The sequence below is a fragment of the Artibeus jamaicensis genome, unplaced genomic scaffold (assembly GCF_021234435.1).
Source record: "Artibeus jamaicensis isolate MK-2021 breed Jamaican fruit bat unplaced genomic scaffold, CSHL_Jam_final scaffold_1964, whole genome shotgun sequence".
Taxonomy (NCBI): Eukaryota; Metazoa; Chordata; class Mammalia; order Chiroptera; family Phyllostomidae; genus Artibeus; species Artibeus jamaicensis.
Genome location: NW_026522030.1, coordinates 22,410,706 through 22,426,475, shown reverse-complemented (window position 1 = coordinate 22,426,475; position 15,770 = coordinate 22,410,706). Strand labels below are relative to the sequence as shown.

The 15,770-nt window shown below is 41.3% G+C and overlaps 1 protein-coding gene across 2 annotated transcripts in view; it reads left to right on the top strand.

The window, feature by feature from the left end:
• Positions 1–2,747: 2,747 nt before the first annotated feature.
• The window catches only part of UBAP1 (ubiquitin associated protein 1), a 59,635-nt gene continuing 46,612 nt past the window's right edge, over positions 2,748–15,770 (top strand). For both annotated transcript variants that reach the window (XM_037151595.2, XM_037151594.2), the window contains exon 1: positions 2,748–2,945. The gene's annotated coding sequence lies outside the window, so the exon portion shown is untranslated. The remainder of the gene's footprint in view (positions 2,946–15,770) is intronic.

The following is a 15,770-nucleotide window of genomic DNA, read 5'->3' as shown; positions in this document are numbered from 1 at the left end:
TTAGAACAATTGCATCTTCTTATGATGGTTATCACATAGATCTTAGAATCAGAAGGAACCCCAAAGGTAACCCAGAGACCTGAGTTCTTAATAGTAACCTTGAGCTTATGAGGAAGAATAAAAGGTTTCAACCTGACCTCCATGGTTCTCAGGATTCATCCTGACTTTTCTCTTGGGTTTCACAGGAGAAAAGATGACAATGACTTTATTTATAGCCTTTGAACTGTTAAATCTAAGTCAAGCCTCCCCCCTATCAGTCTCTCTAATCTTGTCTTCTTCTGTTCTCCTAAATATACCCTTTGCCCTACTTAATGATTCTTAATTTTCCTAGAACTTTCCTCCATACATGCCTTTGTTCAAACTGCTTTGTCCTAATTGCTTTGGGCACCCTCAATTTGTTCTTTAAGGCCTAAATTAAATGCTTCCATTCTCCATGAAGTCTCCCTTAATTTCTCAAGTCCACCTAAACACTCTATCCCCTATACTCCTCAGGCATGGAATGTGTTATGTAGGAAACTCAGGTAATTATCTGCCACATACCATCACTCTCTGTATAACTAATCTGTCCAATTCCCTCCTTCAGAGCATGTTTGTAGACCCATCGTGCCCGACACATGGTAGAACTTAGTTAATGCTGGATGGCTAAATGAATGAAAAATTGTAGAGCTAAGTTATCTATCTTCCCGCCTCTGCTCTTAGACTCTGCAAAAGTCTAGTAGTGTATGAAGGAGGGAGAAAGAGTACAAAAAAGAGGGAGGGTTGTGAGCTGGTGCTCTGTGCCTGTCCCTGGCCATCCTTTATAAATTTCAACCATGGATACTTTAATTTTTTTCACTGAGGTAGAGGAAGTGAGCCAGCTGGGCTGTGTGGACTCAGAAAATAAGTTACAGAGTTAGAAGAAGGGCCCTTGGAGTTTAGGAGAGAGGAAGCAAAGGTATAGGTATGTGCTTGAGGGAAGGAAGCGGGGAAGAAAGTATGGGGTGGGCATGAGCTGAGAGTTAGATCAACCATGGATACTTTCTGTTGTCTTTCTTGTGCTTTATTCCTTTTCTGAACACCTATCGCCATCATTATTATTAGTAATTTCCTCTAGAATATAAGTTCTAAGACAAGGGTATCAAACTCATTTTCACCAGGGGCCATATCAGCCTTGCGGTTGCCTTCAAAGGGCCGAATGTCATTTTAGGACTGTATAAATGTAACCTTAACCTCAAGGAGCTGAAATTAACCTTAAATGTAACTTCAGCTCCTTAACCTCAAGGAGCTGAAATCTATGAGATCTATGAGAAATCTAAAACCTATAAGAACAGTGATTTTTTTTATGGGGGATGTCTCTTTTACATACTGCTGTATTCCCAGTGGGTATTTGTTCAAGGAGTAGCAATACACTACACATGTGTACTCTTTACTTCTTTCCTAATCTCTAAGTTCACATTCCCTCCTGAACATCTCTCTAGAAAAATTGCCCTCATCTTAATCTCAGTTTGGCCAGCTGAACTCATTATTATCTCTCTTAGGGCTTTAATAAACCCCAGGTCTTTCTTGTTTCCGTCAGTAAGAGACCCCAAAACTTGGCTTCTTCTTCATGATTTCTCCTTCCATATAGCAGGTCTCTTAATCTTGTTGAGTCAATCTCCTAAATCTTGCTCCAGTCCATCCTCTAGTCTCCATGTCACTATTTCTGCTTTAGTTCAGGCATGCGTTCTTTTACTCAGTGCAGAAGAGTAGCATGTAGTCTCCTATCCATTTTATTCACTGCTACCTTTTTAATTCTCCTGATGAAGAGCTTTGCTTAGCTCACTGCTCTCTACAAATCTGTAGCTGTTCATTATCTGTTGAATTACATAGGCACATAATCCAGAGTTCATAATTTGTTATTTTTCACTCATTTTAACAATCCCTTTCTGGAACTCTCTCATTGTGAGTTAAAACTGCTGCACCTTTCAAGGTACAAATATTATCTCCTTTGGGGATATGGAAGGAAAATAGGACTGGAGAATTAGACACAAGAACAAGTCACCCTCTGACTTTTCCTAGAGTTATATGTTTATGTTTCTATTTCCCTTACCATTTAGTAACTTTTGGGAACCAAGATTCATCTAACGCAGTTATGAATCCTCCATTCTGATTCCAGAAGACACCCAATAAAGGCAGAAGGCAATAAAGTTTTGGGATCGGATTACCCGGTTTAAACTGGGTGAATGTCAGAATCGGAGGATTTAGAGGTCACCTTTCAACCCATTCATTTGTAAATGGAGAAAGTGAGGCCATTACCAGAAATGCTAGGACACTGACTAGGGATCACAAACCAGACATTCTGATTCCCAAGTAGGTCTTGTTGGTAAACCTTCATGCTTCTCTTCGTGTTTCAAGCATCTCCGTTCCCGTCAGGTATTTACTGCGGCCATCCCAGTAATGTATTAGTTCCCTAAATCTGAACTCATTTTCCCGAATCTCATCTGCCTTCTGCCCTTTCAACTCTGGTCCCTAAATTTCAACCCGTCTTTCTAAATCCTCTTGTCCAACCCCTAAGCCTTACCCTCTCATCAACCCCCTCTTTCCTTCCCTCCCTTCGGGTCAGCAGGGTTCACCCATTCGGATTGCTAAACTCCAAGTAGCCGAAGTTTAGTACTGGAACAGACATTAGTTACATCACCATCGGCCCCTCCCATTGGCCCAGTGGGCGTGGAGTGCGGCGCCATGACATCAGACGCCCAAAAAGGGCGGGGCGATAAGGGAAAGGAGGAGGGAAGTAGGACTTCAACATGGCGGTTGTGGTACTGGTTGTGGCTTCAGTGACGGCCTGGCCTGGGGCGCATAGAGTTGAAGGTGGTGGCGTTTGCTCTCCCTAGGGTCCGTCAAAAGCTCAGCGAGGACCGAGCCAGGGAGGTCGGCCGGCGCTAGCACTTCTCGGATTTTGGGACAGCGGCTGTAGTGGCGTTCAGGTGAGGGGGGGCTCCTTCTGGGGGAGGGGGCAGAGGGGCGGAGTTGGGGGTAGGGTGCCGGTACCGGGAGACTGATGGGGGAGGGAAGCGGGGAAAGAGGCTAGAGGCCCAGCTGGATGAAAGGAGTAGCAGGTGAGTGAATGGGAGAGAGAAGGGGTCAGAGATCCGGACTTGGGGAGGATTCGGGGAGATGGGTCGGGTGAGTTGGAAGGGGAGAAGGGCAGATGGGTTGTGGGAAAATGAGTTCGGATTAAGGGGACTAATAAACTACTGGAAGATAAGCGCTGGTGACATCTATCTTGGTGGAGTGAGAGCTTGGTAGCAATTAGAGAATTCCGGGGAGGTGGATCCAGGATTTAGTAAAGAAGGTAAGTGATGTGGAGTTGAGGGTGGGCTGCGGACTTGAGGTGCAGATTTAGTTCTCCCAGAGGTGATGAGGTGTAGGAGAAAGGGAGGAGAACATACCCGGGGGTGGGTGATCTTTGGGGGTATCTTTGACATTGTCAGGTCTTCTCAAGGTATGTTTATCTCGCCACTTCTGTTGCTACCTGTACAGTCCACCTGTACCTCTGAAACAGCCCCAAATCTTTCTTGAGGAACATCAAGTTACAGTTTATTTGATCTATATCAGTAATCTCTGGTATTAGTGTTGTTGCCACATGTACTGGTTTTCAGAGTAGCCTCTTAAAAGTATGGCTGAGGATAAAAATAGATTTTATATTAAACCGAAACTTTCTTGAGAGTTTTTAGACACCATGGAGTATTGCAAACCAGATTTGGTAATTTAGTTAAACATATTGTGTTCTAACTGCACTTACTAGTGCTTTATCTCTTTCCTCAATTGCATGTTAGTATTTGAGAATTTGGATAGGTATGATAGACGTTTCTCTTTAAAAATTTTGTCAGATTTGGTGGCGGAAAAACAGGACACTTGGTCATTAGCGATAGCTAGCCCTTTCTAGTTAATGTCTCAAACAAGTTAAACTGAGGGTTTCTGTGTTATTTTGTAGCAAAGACTGAAATGTCCAAAGTTTAAAGTATTACATTGTCTACATTAATTTATTTTTTTGCACTAACTTATTTTTAAGTGTAATTTTTAAATTAAATTTTTGTTTCTAATCTGTCCTCTTTTTATATTTTTTCTGTGATTTATTTGACACTTACCGAATGCCTATTGTGTGTTGTATTAATAAGTCATTATAATTGTGGAAATGGTAATAATAATGTTTCTTTAGTAATCATTTCTATCACTGCATAGCAAATAACTTGCTATGGCCTCATTGGAAGATAAAGAGTTATTTTAGAAATGAAGACAGAGGAAGAAAAGTAAAGTTTGTAAATATAAAAACTTCCAGAATTTTTCTTTTGTGTTTGACTCATGACCTCATCATGGTACATTTTATGTATATCTGAAAGATTTTGTTGTCATTTTAATTAAAAAATATTTTATTTATTTATCTTTAGAGGGTAAGGGAAGGAGATAGGGAGAGAAACATCAATGTGTGGTTGCCTCTCCTAGTGTGTTCCCTGCTGGGAACTGACCTGCAACCCAGGCATGTGCCCTGACTGGGAATCGAACCGAGATACTCTGGTTCGCGCTCAATCCACTGAGCTACACCAGCCAGGGTGTTTCATTTTAATTTTTAAAAAAGATTTTATTCATTTTTAGAGAGACGGGAAGGGAAGGAGAGAGGGAGAGAAACATCAATGTGTGGTTGCCTCTCCTAGTGGGGACCTGGCCTGCAACCCAGGCATGTGCCCTGACTGGGAATCAAACCTGTGACCCTTTGGCTTGCAGCCCATGCTCAATCCACTGAGCTACACTAGCCAGGGCTTGTTTCATTTTGATTTTGAAGAAGATAGTAATAGTATCCTGATAAAATATTAGGTCTGTAGACTGTTCTCATCAGTGGTTGGTAGTTCATATTTCTTGGACTGACAAATGTCACTTTGTCTTGTGTATTTTTTTCTTTTATGTCTTGACTAGAGTGATGTATTTAAAATGAGATTTCTGAGGTTTATTCATTGACTAAAATTCTCTCAAGTATTTTCAGCATTGTAGATCTTTTCATTAGCCAAGAATGTAGATACCAGAATTATAAATATTTCTTGTTCTTTAATCATATTGTTGAATGTTTTGAGGGTTTTTTTTTAGTGTAAACCTTTTTCCTCACAGACCAACCAAACCCCCCCCAAACCAACCATCAGTTCATCATTAATCATGTACTTTTCTTTAGACAATCTTTCTCAAGTAGTATGCAGTACCTTAAATATTAAATAAACTTTTTCTTAGAATAAAAAAAAAAACAATACTTGACTGTCTTTCTTCCTTCCTGCCCCCCTCCCTCCTTTCACCCTCACTGAAGATATATTTATTGATTTGAGAGAGAGAGAGAGAGAAATTGATTGATTGCCTCTTGTAAGGTCACCTCTTGTGTGTGACTTGACAGGGGTGGGGAATAGAACCCTCAACCAGGTGTGTGCCCTGACCGGAAATTGAACCTCCAACCTTTTGGTATACAGGATGATGCTCCAACCAACCGAGCTACCCATCAGGGCAAACTCTATTTTCTTACAGGAAAGATTCTGTTAGGGAAAGAAGGAAGGGATTGCTCTTCTAACCTATAGCCCACAATTTCTTATAACGTTGGAAAATAATTTGAATGTAAGAGTAATGTTTTTCTATGAATGAGAATTATAATTCAGGCTTAAAAATTTTAGGTGACGGTAGCAACATTTACAAAGGGAAAGGTGCCAACACTGGGCCTGTGCTAATGAGCCAGGCACTGTGAAGCACTTTACATAATCTCATTTAATCCATACTGTTTGATCAGGTGGTCGGTTGGTGATAACTCGTCCTTCTAGATGTTGAGGATCATGGAAGTTGAGTAATTTTTAAAAAATATTTTATTTGTTTATTTTTAGAGAGAGGGGAAGGGAAGGAGAAAGAGAGGGAGAGAAACATCAATGTGTGGTTGCCTCTTGTGTGCCCCACAGGGGCCCTGGCCTGCAACCCAAGCATGTGCCCTGGCTTGGAAAGGAACCAGTGACCCCTTGGTTCGCAGGCCAGAATTCAGTCCACTGAGCCATACCAGCCAGGGCTGAAGTTGAGTAATTTAGGTATCTAAAGTTACATCTATAAAATGGTAGTACCTGCCAACTTTAAATGCCTCTACTGCATCTGTTGCACCATTTTGCCCCTCTTAGGTGGTCACAGGGCCATTCTGTATAATTCCTATCAAGTAAATTGTGTAAACACTAGTTTTAAAGTCATGCTACTTTAAACTACTTGTTCTCACTGAAATAGTAGTGTTATTGGAATGTTAAATAGTTCATTAAAAAATTTCTTTTTCTGCACATGCCTGGGTTGCAGGCCAGTCTCCAGCAGGAGATGCACAAGAGGCAACCATACATTGATATTTCCCTCCCTCTATCCTTCCCTTCCCCTCTAAAGATAAATAAATAAAATCTTTAAAAAAAAGATTTTCTCCTTATCTTTAAAAAATTTCTAAAGATTTTAGTTATTTTTAGAGAGAGGGAAGGGAGAGAGAGGGAGAGAAACATTGATGTGAGAGAGAAATATTGATCGGTTGTCTTCTATGTGTCTGACCAGGGGGTGAACCCAAAACCCAGGCATGAGCCCTGATCAGAAAGTGAACCAGTGACCTTTCACTCTGCTGATGATGCCCAACCAAATGAGCCACACAAGTTAGGGCAGTTCATTAAAATTTTAGTCAATTAAGATGTCATCAGTATTTTAGGAGGAAATGAATACCTTACTATTTTGTACTTAACAAAATAAAGTAGAGAAACTGAACAAGTGACTAAAAATTTTCTTGTTTGTATTGCTGAATCAGGTTGGACTCAGTTCATTAAGGGCCAAAGTTTGTATTTGGCAGTATTTTGAACGTATTCCCAGAATTGTGGATTGGTCATTGTCAGTTGATTAATGCTTATTACTAAACACTTGCAGTTTTTGAGTCATTGAATTGGTTCATGGTAAATGTGAATGTTGTGTTTCCTGAGTCAAGAGCCAGCTTGTGTGGGTTTTGTTTTTCATTCTTCCCCAACACTTGATATTGTCAGACTTTTTAATCCTCACCTGATAATATGTTTCATTGATTTTAGAGAGAGAAGAAGGCAGGGGGAGAGAAAGAAAGAGAAGAGAAACATCAGTATGAAAGAGAAACATTATCTGTTGCCTCCTGGCCAGGGATTGAACCCACAGCCTAGATAATTGCACTGACTGGGGATCGAACCCACATTCTTTTGGTGTACTGAATGATTGCTCAACCAAGCCAGGCCAGGGCAATATTGTCGGACTTAAAATTTTTTTTCTAATCTAGTGGGTTTGAAATGGTATCTGTTGTGTTTTTATTAATTTCCTAAAGTTGAGCATCTTTTCATATGTTCATAGGCCATTTGTGCCCCTTCTGTGAAGTTTTGTGCCTATTTTTATTTTGAGTTTTTATTCTGATTGAATTCTTTATATATTTTGTATATTTATTATTAGTTAATTTATGGATCCCAAATATCCTCTCAATTTGTGACCTGTTTTTTCATTTCTTCCTACTTCTTTTGGGGGGGAAAAGTGTAATTTTAATGAATTGAAATTTTCAAACTCTTTTTTCCTCATGGTTTGTAGCATACAGGGGTAGGCAAAAATAGGTTTATAGTTTTGGTTTATGGTTTACATTTTATGGTTTCCAGTCCATGAGCAAAGTATATCTTTCTCTTTATTTGTATGTGTTTCAGTTCTTTCTTCAATGTCTTTCAATTATTTGGTTTAATTTTTTCTAGGTGTATTATGTTTTTTGAAGCAATTATAAATGTGGTTTTCTTAATTTCTCCTGATCATTTGTTATTGGTGTATAGAAATGTAACCGATTTCTGCATATTGATTCTGTATCCTGAAGCTTTACTGAATTTGTTTGTTAGTTGTAATAATTTTTGGTGGAGTCTTCAGGGTTTTCTATGTATAGTATTATGCCATCTGCAAATAATCAGAGTTTTACTTCATTCTTTCTGATTAGTCTGATTGCTGTGGGTAGGAGGATGATAATTATCTGTGGGTTTGTCATATATAGTCCTTATGTTGAGATATGTTCCTTCTAAACTCATTTTGTTGAGAGTTTTTATCATAAAAGATGTTGACAAAAGGATTTTGTCAAATGCTCTTCCAGTATCTATTGATGATCAGATGCTTTTATTATTTATTTTGTTATTGTGATATATATTACAGATACTGATCCATCATGCATCCCTGGGATGAATCCCACTTGGTCATGTTTTATAATTCTTTTAATGTTGGATCCAATTTACTAATATTTTATAGAGAACTTTTACCTCTCTGTTCATGAAGAATATAGGCCTGTAATTCCCCTTTTTTTTGTAATGTCTTTGTCTGGCTTTGATATTAAGGTAATGCTGGCTTTGTATAATGAGTTTGGAAGTGTTTATTCCTCTTCAATTTTTGAAATAGTTTAAGAAGAATAAGTATTAGTTCTTTTATTTTTTCAAAGTATATTTTATTGATTATGGGCCCTGGCTGGTGTAGCTCAGTGGATTGAGCGCGGGCCTGCGAACCAGACAATCGCGGTTCGATTCCCAGTCAGGGCACATGCCTGGGTTGCAGGCCGGTTTCCTGCAGGCCAGTTCCCAGCAGGGGACGCATGAAAAGCAACCATACATTGATGCTTCTCTCCCTCTCCCCTTCCTTTCCCCTCTAAAGATAAATAAATAAAATATTTTTTTAAAAAAAGTATATTTTATTGATTATGCTATTACAGTTGTTCCAGTGTTTTCCCCTGTGCTCCCATCTGCCCAGTACCTCTCCTCCCTTCAGCATTCCCCCTCTTAGTTCATGGCCATGGGTCATGCATATGAGTTCTTTGGCTTCTACATTTTCTATACTTTCTTTAACATCCTTGTCTGTTTTGTGCCTGCCATTTATGCTTTTAATCCCTGTACCTTTTCCCCCATTTTTTCCCTTCCCTCTCCCTGCTGATAACCCTCCAAATGATTTACATATTTATGATTCTGTTCTTGTTCTGGTTGTTTCCTTAGTTTGTTTTTGTTTTTTAGATTCAGTTGTTGATAGTTGTGAGTTTGCTGTAATTTTACTGTTCATAGTTTTGATTTTCTGTTTCTTAGATAGGTCCCTTTAACATTTCATGTAATAATGGCTTGGTGATGATGAACTCCTTTGTCTGGGAAGCACTTTATCTGCCCTTCCATTCTAAATGATAGTTTTGCTGGATAGAGTAATCTAGGTTGCAGGTCCTTGCCTTTCATGATTTTGAATACTTCTTTCCAGCCCCTTCTTGCTTTCAAGGTTTCTTTTGAGAATCATCTGACAGTCTTACAGGAATTCCTTTGTAGGTAACTCTCCTTTTTTCTTGCTGCTTTTAAGATTCTCTTTATCTTACACCTTTGGCATTTAAATTATAATGTATCTTGGTGTGGCCCTCTTTAGGTCCAACTTGTTTGGGACTCTGTGCATCCTGGACTTGTATGTCTCTTTCCTTCAGCAAGTTAGGGAAATTTTTTCTTTTATTAGTTATTCAAATAAGTTTTGAATTGCTTGCTCTTCCTCATCTCCTTCTGGTATCCCTATGATTTGGATATAGGCACTTTTGGAGATACCCCAGAGTCTTTTTATTTTCTCCTTGTTTTTTTTTGATTTTACATTTCTTCATTTTGTACTGGTTGACTGTTTATTTTTTCCTTCTGTTCCAAATCATTGATTTGAACCCCAGCTTCTTTCCATCACTTAGTGTAGCCTTCATTTCTTCCCTTATGCTTTTGCCATTCTCAGTGAGTTCTCTGAACATCCTTATGACTAGTGTTTGGAATTCTGTGTCTGATACGTTGGCTATCTCTGTTTTGCTTAGTTCTTTCTCAGGGATTTTGTTTTGTTTTTTCATTTGGGCCATATTTCTTTGTCTCCTCAATATGGCAACCTTCCTGTGTTTGTTTCTGTGTATTTGGTAGAGCTACTTTGACTTCTTGGCCCAGTACACCTGTTAATCTGTATGGGGTGGTGCCTTAGGTATATGCCAAGATGCAGCAACCCACTTCACCACTTTGTAACTTTATGTGGGGGAGGTGTCAGAGAGGGGACATTGTTACTGAGGCTTGCTCTGCAGTTGCCCCGTTTCCAGTCACTTCACCCCCTTCCTGTATGTGACTGTTGTCTCTCTAGCTGCTGTCCCTTTGTTATTCCCAGAGCAGGTGAGGTTTGTTTTTTTTTTTTTTTAGATTTTATTTACTTATTTTTAGAGAGAGGGGAAGGGAAGGAGAAAGAGAGGGAGGGAAACATCAATGTGCGGTTGCCTCTCACATGGCCCCCACTGGGGACCTGGCCTGCAACCCAGGCCTGTGCCCTGACTGGGAATCCAACCAGCGACACTTTGGTTCACAGCCTATGTTCAATCCACTGAGCTAAACCTGCAGCCAGGGCCAGAACTGGTGAGTTTTGATTCATTCTAGGACCATGTGGGCCCTTTAAATGGACTCTGTTGGGAGACCAGCAGTTTCTTCTGCTGCCTCAACCCCCACCAGTGTTTACAGTCAGAAGTTATGAGGTTTTATTTTCTTGGCAGTGGAACCCTGGACTACGTGGTCTGGTCTGGGGCTGGGTTCACTTGCTTCCGAGGTATCCCTACTGATTTTATCTACCCTAGGGAATGTGGAACTGCCTGTTTGGCTGGCTGCTTCGCCTCCATTATACTGTATCCTCTCTGCTTGAGCTCCCTGTCTCCACCCCTCCTACCCCTCTGAATGAATATGGCTTCTTTAAATCCTTGGTTGTCAGATTTCCATACAGTTCGATTTTATGGAAATTCTGGGTGTTTTTTGTTTTGAGGTTAGTTGTGATCCTTCTTGTGGTTGTGCAAGGAGGAGAAGTGTGTCTATCTACACCTCTATCTTAACCAGAAGTCCAGTACTATTTCTTTTTTTAAAATATATTTTATTAGCCCTGGCTGGTGTAGTTCAGTGGATTGAGCGCGGCCCTGCGAACCAGAGTATCGCGGTTTCGATTTCCAGTCAGGGTACATGCCTGGGTTGCAGGTCAGTTCCCAGCAGGGGATGCATGAGAGGCAACCATACACTGATATTTCTCTCCCTCTCTCCTTCTCTTCGGCTCTAAAGATAAATAAATAAAATCTTTAAAAATATATATATATTTTATTGATTATGCTATTATAGTTATCCTATTCCCCCCCTTCATTCCCCTCCACCCTGAACACCCTCTCCCACCCACCACCCACATTCCCCCACTTTAGTTCATGTCCATGTGTCTTAAGTTCTTCAGCTTCTACATTTCCTGTACTATTCTACCTACCATCTATTTTCTACCTACCATCTATGCTACTTATTCTTTGTACTTTTTCTCCACTCTCCCTTTACCACCCCCCTGTTGCTGTCCCTCCATGTGATCTCCATTTCTGTGGTTATGTTCCTGTTGTAGTTGTTTGCTTAGTTTGTTTTTGTTTTAGGTGTGGTTGTTAATAATTGTGAGTTTGCCGGCATTTTACTATACATATTTTTTCTTTTTCTTAGCTAAGTTCCTTTAACATTTCATATAATAAGGGCTGGATGATGATGATGAACTCCTTGAATTTGATCTTATCTGAGAAGCACTTTATCTGCCCTTCCATTCTAAATGAAAGCTTTGCTGGATAGAGCAATCTTGGTTGTAGGTCTTTGGATTTCATGACTTGGAATACTTCTTTCCAGCCCCTTCTTGCTTGTAAGGGCTCTTTTGAGAAATCCGCTGACAGTCTGATGAGAAGTCCTTTGTAGGCGACTGTCCCCTTATCTCTTGCTGCTTCTAGGATTCTCTCCTTCATTTTTATCTTGGGTAATGTAATTATGATGTGCCTTGGTGTGTTCCTCCTTGGGTCCAACTCCTTTGGGACTCTCTGAGCTTCCTGGATTTCCTGGAAGTCTATTTCCTTTGCCAGATTGAGGAAGTTCTCCTTTATTATTTGTTCAAATCAGTTTTCCACTTGTTGCTGTTCCTCTTCCCCTTCTGGTACCCCTATAATTCGGATGTTGGAACGTGTACAGGTATCCTGGAGTCTCCTAAGCTTCTCCTCTATTTTTTTAATTCTCATTTCTTTCTTCTTTTCTGTTTGGTTGTTTCTTTCTTCCTTCTGGTCCACTCCATTGATATGAGTCCCAGTTTCCTTTCCATCACTATTGGTTCTCTGTGCATTTTCCTTCATTTCATTTAGCATACCCTTCATTTTTTCATCTAATTTGTCACCAAATTAAACCAATTCTGTAAGCATCCTGATCACCAGTGCTTTGAACTGTGCATCGGACAGGTTGGCTATCTCTTGGATGCTTAGTTTTATTTGCTGTGGAGCGTTGATCTGTTTTTTCATTTTGGGCCTTTTTTTTTTTTTTTTTTTTTTTTTTTTGTCGTCTTGCGCCTTTTATGTGTGAGGGTCAAAGCTTTAGGTGTTCACCAGGGTGGGGCAACCCAGTTGCTGGGTTGTGACACTGTATGTGGGGGCGGGGTCCAAGAAGGAACAATGGTGCTTGCTCTGTGCTCCGTTGGACCTCAGTCCCTGCTGCCTCTTCCCACAAGCAAACTGGGCCTTTCTGGTGCTGATTCCCATGTGGGTGGGCTTTTGTACATTCTAGGACCCTGTGGTTCTCTCCAACGAACTCTCCTGTGAGGCTGGGAGTCTCTCCTTGTACCTCAACCCCCACAGGTGTTTTCAGTTGGTGTTTTGAGGCTTTATTTCCTGGTGCCGGGACTGTGGGTCACTCCCCAGTTTTGCCTGGTTTATCCGGGTGCGAGGGACCACTGCCCAGTCAGCCAGCCACCTTGCTCGCAGTGCCTTGCTTCACAATCACCACCTCACTGGGTCTGCCCGTTGCCACCCTGTGCCCAGGGTCCACCTGCTGCCGTCTTTCGTACCCAGGGTGCCTTGCTCACCCAGTGTCACTGCTTCTCATGCCACGACCCCTCTCTGTTTGGCTGCCCAACTCTGACCTGCCTACCGGTCTGGATGAATGTGTCTATTTTAACTCCTTGGCTGTCCGACTTCCATACAGTTCAATTTTCTGTCAGTTTTGGTTGTTATTTTGTTTCTAAATTGTTGTTGTCCTTATTTTGGTTGTGGGAGGAGTCACAGTGTGTCTGTCTACACCTCCATCGTCCCAGTATTATTTCTATCTAAAAAAATATTTATTTGTTTTTAGAGAGAAGGGACAGGGGAAAAAAGGAGTGGGAGAGAAACATCAATGTATGGTTGCCCCTCATGTGTCCCCTCCTGGGGACCTGGCCTGTGACCCAGGCATGTGTCCTGACTGGGAATCGAACTGGCGACCCTTTGGTTTGCAGGCCCGCACTCAATCCACTGAGCTACACCAGCCAGGGCTATTTTCTTAATTTGTTTTTTCCCTCTGGGGCTTTTCTTGTTTCTTCATTTATAAGATATTCTGTATTTTCACTTTGTTGGGCTTTCTATGCTAGTTTATATGAATTTGACAAAATAGCTCTCTCCCCCAGTGTTGAAATAGTGACCATTTGTAGAATTGACCTGTGTGTAGGTTGTGTGTGCCAACTGTTTTGACAGGCTGCTAGGAGCCAAGTGGGTACCTAAGGTGTGTGGGGCACTGGCCTATCCAGAGGTTCTCTAGGTGGGGAGTCCAGGTACATGTAGTAATACCCTATTGATCTTGCTTGTTCCCTTTATGGGGGCTGCCACGGGCTCAGGCAGTTGTCTAGAACACATCATAGTGACCTTGCACATAGGCCACAGCACCTGGATACTGCCCACACCTCCCCTAAAGAGGTGGGGGGGCATAAACAATATACTCATTTGCACCACTGACCCAGGAGAATTCTGGTAGTGCCCGGCAAGCTCCCATGGCTCCCCAGCCAATTCTACGCAGTTTCTTTATCTTGTTTGTTTTACAGGAAGTGGTCTTGCGTAGAAGTGACCTCTGCAGGTAGGCTTTCTGTGCCGGACAGTTTAGGGCACAGGTGGCAAACACAAGGCTTGCAGGCCAAATCTGGCCCTCCACCTTTTTTTTGTCCAGCCTGGCACCTTGTTTCTACCCAGCAGCAGTGCCAACCTCTTGCTTAACTGTTAAGGAGTAGTTACATTATATAGTCCTGAAATTACATTCGGCCCTTTGGAGGCAACCAGAGGCTGATGTGGCCCTTGGTGAAAATGAATTTGACATGCCTGGTTAAGGGATACTGATGGGAGCCAGGCAGGTGCTTGGACTGCTTAGAGCACTGGCTTGCTGGGCTGGAGTGGCTCTCGTGGAAAGGAAGTGTGTTGTGATGCCCTGTTGTTCCCACCTTCTTTTGTCCTGTAATGTAGCTGGGAACTCGGAACATGCCATGATCCTGCAGGTAAGCCAAAGCACCCAAGCAGAGCTCTTGCCTGCCCTGTGGAAATGGAGGTGGATGTGTAAACAATGGTGCTTCTGGGTTCCACCTCTCCAGACTCCTCACGTAGCTCTAGGAGGGTGTTCCCCTGGTTTCCCAGCCTTCTCTGTACTGTCTCTTGTTTGTTCAGAAGCTCTTCATTCAAGCCCTCAGTTACCTCACAGGAGTAATTGTTCTCTGTATATGTATATATTTGAGTCTGCCAATGGAGTGGGTGAGATCAGTGTTCTATGCTGCTGCCTTCTTGGACCTCATAAAATTTCTTTTTATCATAGTTTGCATACAATAGTATATTAGTTTTAGGTGTACAACATAGTGATTCAACATTTTTATAGCTTACAGTGTCATCAACACATTAGTCTAGTAACCATCTGTTCACTATGCCAAGTTATTACAATATTTTTGAAACATGTTTTTATTGATTTGAAAGAGAGACATAGGTTTGTTGTCCCATTTATTTATGCATTCATTAGTTGATTCTTGTATGTGCCCTGACCTGGAATTGAACCTCTGTAGCACAGGAGCCCCAAATCAGGGAGTTGCTTAAGTGTTCGTGATATTCAGAAAAAATCGCCCAGAGGACTAGCCAATGTGGACATGCCGTTTATTATATTACAGGGGAATGTACTCATGGCAGCAGGTCAGTATGAGAGAGATTGCACCTCCTCTGGTCTGAGGCTTGTTATAATTTGTCCTAGGTAAAGAAAGCGTGTGTTTTACCTGTGACTCTAAACTATATTACATCAGTGTATATGTGCAGAAAGAAAGGTCAAGAAGCAGTCATAGGACCAGAAGTGGCTCCCAAATGGAGATAAGGAAGGAGTTACAATCCATTCCCAACTCAGTGCACATTCCCTCTGGCCAGGGGCCCCATGGCCAGCCCTTATCATGGGTAGTGGAAGGGGCCATGTCTTGAACTACCCCATAACCTGAATCCTTGGTATATTGGGATGATGCTCTAACCAACTGAACTATTTGGCCAGGGCTACAATATTATTGACTATATCCCCTGTGCTGTATAATTTTATAATTGGAAGTTTGTGTCTCTTACTCTCCTTCACTTTTTTCACCTGTTCATATAAGAATGTCCAAACCCGTAGAGAATTTTTGTAAAAATTTGAGTCAAACAGGGAAAAACACCTAGAAGCAAGGTCTCGACAGACTGAGAAAAATGCTTGGAAAAATAACAGTTTGCAGTTTCTTTTATGCATTTGAGATTAAGGAGGACAGAAAGGAAGTTTACATGAAAGTGAGAGAAAGCAATACCCTAATCAGATTACAGGATAGTTAAGATTTTGTGCTCTTTGGTGGTCAAACTTTAGAAGGACAAGTCTGAAATGGGGGCATTTCAAAGCTTAACCTAGATTCACAGAAACAATGGATGGTGCTTGTTTAAGGCAAAG